Genomic DNA, 3,550 nt, shown 5'->3' on the forward strand with positions numbered 1-3,550 from the left:
TGCCCTTTGGGTGGGGTTGTAATGGGCCCTCCTCCCTCCTCCCACCTCTGACCTTGTGTATGTGCTGGCGGGTTCCTGTCTAGAGACCCCCACCCCTCTGCATCTGTAACCCCACAAACACAAAGCCTCTTATCTGATGCAGCCATACACAAGACCCCGTAGAGGTGTGTGTGTGTGTGTGTGTGTGTGTGTGTGTGTGTGTGTGTGTGTGTGTGTGTGTGTGTGTGTGTGTGTGTGTGTGTGTGTGTGTGTGTGTGTGTGTGTGTGTGTGTGTGTGTGTGTGTGTGTGTGTGTGTGTGTGTGTGTGTGTGTGTGTGTGTGTGTGTGTGTGTGTGTGTGTGTGTGTGTGTGTGTGTGTGTGTGTGTGTGTGTGTGTGTGTGTGTGTGTGTGTTCAGGCTGCAGACCCAAGGGAGACACACAGAAGTGAATCTGTGATCTGCTTGTGAGTGACACCTGCTGGATGCCTCTGTTACTGCAAACAGTAGCACGTGTTTCTTAAAGAGGCCATAATATGCTAATTCTCAGGTTCATAGTTGTTTCTTTTGCCGCTTCTCTGATATATTAACATGCTGTTCAAACTGTCTTTATTTCTCTAATACTGCCTGTGCTGCCACACCTCTTCTCACCCTCTGTCTGAAACCAGAGCCAGAGTGTGGGAGAGAAACTGGGGGGAGGGAGTTTGGGAATTTAGCTTTACAGACCATTAACATACCCACAACATGACATAACACAATACAGGAAAGGGGAAACCCCAATAACTTAATAGGGCTGATATTCTTCTGAGCATTTATTTATATATTTCTGTGAGCTGGAAGTACATTTTAAAGCTCTCCTATTTGGCCTTGTCTCTTATAACATTTTAAAATATAAAAGAACAGGTTAAGGAGACATTTTTTTTTAGTTAAGGGGTCTAAAATATATCTGCATTGAGTCACCTTGACTTGTTTTCTACATCTGACATCTGTTAAAACTACTATTATTAAATGATGAGCATCCTACGGCAGTGAAGAAAAAACAATAAACTATGAATAAAACACATCATGCAGATGTTCTCACATATTTATATCCAACAGCTGCTGTGAAATACACGCATCCTCAGAAAGGTTGCTGTGTATCATAGTGAAACACGCACAAGGATTGGATGAGATTAAGTTATTTCTCTTATCCGATCTTTCACTCTATTTCGTAGGTAAGGCTTAGCTATTAATATAGAACAATATATGTCATCTTAACCATTTACATTCCATGCATCTTGCAACATATGAGCTAATAACATATTAGAAAATGTGAATGTTAGCTATAAAAAACTACTTAAATATTAAAGTCTAATGTGAAATCTTTAAAAACCTTGAACTTTTTTAAAATATCTTATAGCTAAAATGTTGCAAACTTGACAGGTCCAGCTTTGGCTTTGAAGGTCCCATGTCATGGCCATTTCTACTGATCATAATTCCATTGTTGAGGTATACTAAAATAGATTTAAATTGTGCAATTTTCCAAACTCACATTGGAAACCCCACCCCCCTCCCCCTCCCCCTCCCTCCCTGTGAGCCCAGTGTGCTCTGATTGGTCGGGACGTTGCGAGGCTCGCTGCTGAGAGCATTTCTCCGCGATCCATTCCCAACTCGTCTATTACCAGCGTTCAGGGAGCTCTATGCAAGTCAATGGGGACTCCCTGTTAGTTAGCCAAGGGATCCTGATGTGTGAGGTGCTCCATGGATTGGTCCATTTGGGCCAATTTGGTCATTTGTTGTTGATTCGGGTGTTCACACGTCACAGAAACCAGGAAGCAAACAATGGAAAATGATACATCTCCAACGAGGCGTTCTGGGGCAGCAGACAGGTCTTTTCTGTGTTAGAGTTTTACTCGCTACAGGGTGTACTTTGAGGGTTTGTGACTCTGCAGACCGTTTACATGCATAAAAACCTTCATAACACACAAGGGGACGGGTAATAACCAGAAAAGCATGACAAGGGACCTATATCAAGATGTCAATGAAAAGCAACATTGTTCGTTCACCTTTCATAAAAAGCACCCATAGTCTCAATCAGTACGTTAAAGTTGCTTTAATTTCTTTTTTAAAACATTTATTCCAGGCTGAATGATATCATTACCACAGTTTTGACATGTACATCATTAATATCTTAGTTAAACCATCAGAAAATAAAAACAGCCATAGAAAACATTGTTTGTCCTTCACATCTGGACAGGAGGTGTACTTGAAGTCCTGTAAATACCACAAACACACAAACATCGCTGACTCTTACACATGAGCGTGGGCCTTGTTTTCCATCAAAAGCTGACTGGGACCGGGTGTTTAGATCCCAGAAAGCTTCACACAGGAATTCAAATACAACTTAAAGTCAGGTGTGCAGATTACACTGGAATAGTTTTATTAAAACATTGCAAGACAGAGAGTCATTCACCATTAATAAGAGAGGAAAACCGCTGCTCTTGCCTTTAATCTCCTACAAAACAGCTAGCTAATATTTTATCTTTAAAGTTGGATTTTTACAAGATAAGAGAAAAATAAAAAACATGTTGTGATATGAAGTGTTGTAAGAGTTTAAAAACATTATGAAAGGCCATTAATCAGTGACTAGTCCACAGATCTTAACACTGTTTGCATTTACGGTGCAAAAAACACTGTAAAGTACTAGACCATAGGTAGCATTGTTACCATAACATGGATATTTTCTTTCTAGTAAAATCACACATGTAAGATTGTCTCGCCAACACGAGAAGTGGTCATTGATTAATAACATATTAAAATGCTGTACAGGAATGGTGGTTGAAAAGTGTTTGAATGTTCACTTACTTAGTTATTTACCAGGTTTCTTCTGAACAAACTACATCACCCATAATGCAAATCAGTGTGATGTCACAGCTGTGGGAGGGTGTGCAGTCACGACAGCTCTACATGTTAATGTAAACAGGACCAAAGTAGGGAAAGATGGATTTTTTTGAAAGAAACCAAGTGTGTTTGGAATGTCTGTACAGCATGTGTGTGTTTTCGATGTGTGAGGGCATGCGTCTGTGTAGAAATGACTCAGGCTAGATGCCAGTCACACACACTGACCACTGTACGTACACACAGCAACACTGAGATAGAGCAACAGCCAATGATGTCACACACACGGCTTCACAAATACAGTTTTTATACACTACAGAGTTTTAGAGCGGGAGGGAAAACCACTAGCAGTGCGTTTTACTTCTCCAGCTCGCAAAGTCACCTTGAAGAGAATTTGTGCTTGTGGGTTTAAACAAATAAAAGACTACTGGTGGCAAAGAGGTCAGTCCAAGGTCACCAGTTAACAAAATAAAAGCACAGGAAGAAAGAAAAGACAGAACACGACTTGATCACTGTATCACATCCTGAATTCAGCTCATGATTAAACATTTAAAAAAAAAACACCCACTTTCCTTCAATTTGTAACACTTTGATGTAACATTAATAATCAGGGACGTGATTTTCAGGATCCACGACACCATTTCTATTCAGTCATAATGGAAAGCTGTTTTCATTTGACTGCTCTTTTTCCTTATGT

The 3,550-nt window shown here is 40.4% G+C and overlaps 1 protein-coding gene across 1 annotated transcript in view; it reads right to left on the minus strand.

The window, feature by feature from the left end:
- Positions 1-2,049: 2,049 nt before the first annotated feature.
- Positions 2,050-3,550, minus strand: part of LOC307031543 (protein tweety homolog 3-like) — a 32,084-nt gene continuing 30,583 nt past the window's right edge. The window contains exon 15 of the mRNA XM_079668740.1: positions 2,050-3,550. This exon is cut by the window's right edge and continues 1,288 nt beyond it. The gene's annotated coding sequence lies outside the window, so the exon portion shown is untranslated.

The sequence above is a fragment of the Notothenia rossii genome (genome assembly GCF_949606895.1).
Source record: "Notothenia rossii genome assembly, chromosome: 1".
Taxonomy (NCBI): Eukaryota; Metazoa; Chordata; class Actinopteri; order Perciformes; family Nototheniidae; genus Notothenia; species Notothenia rossii.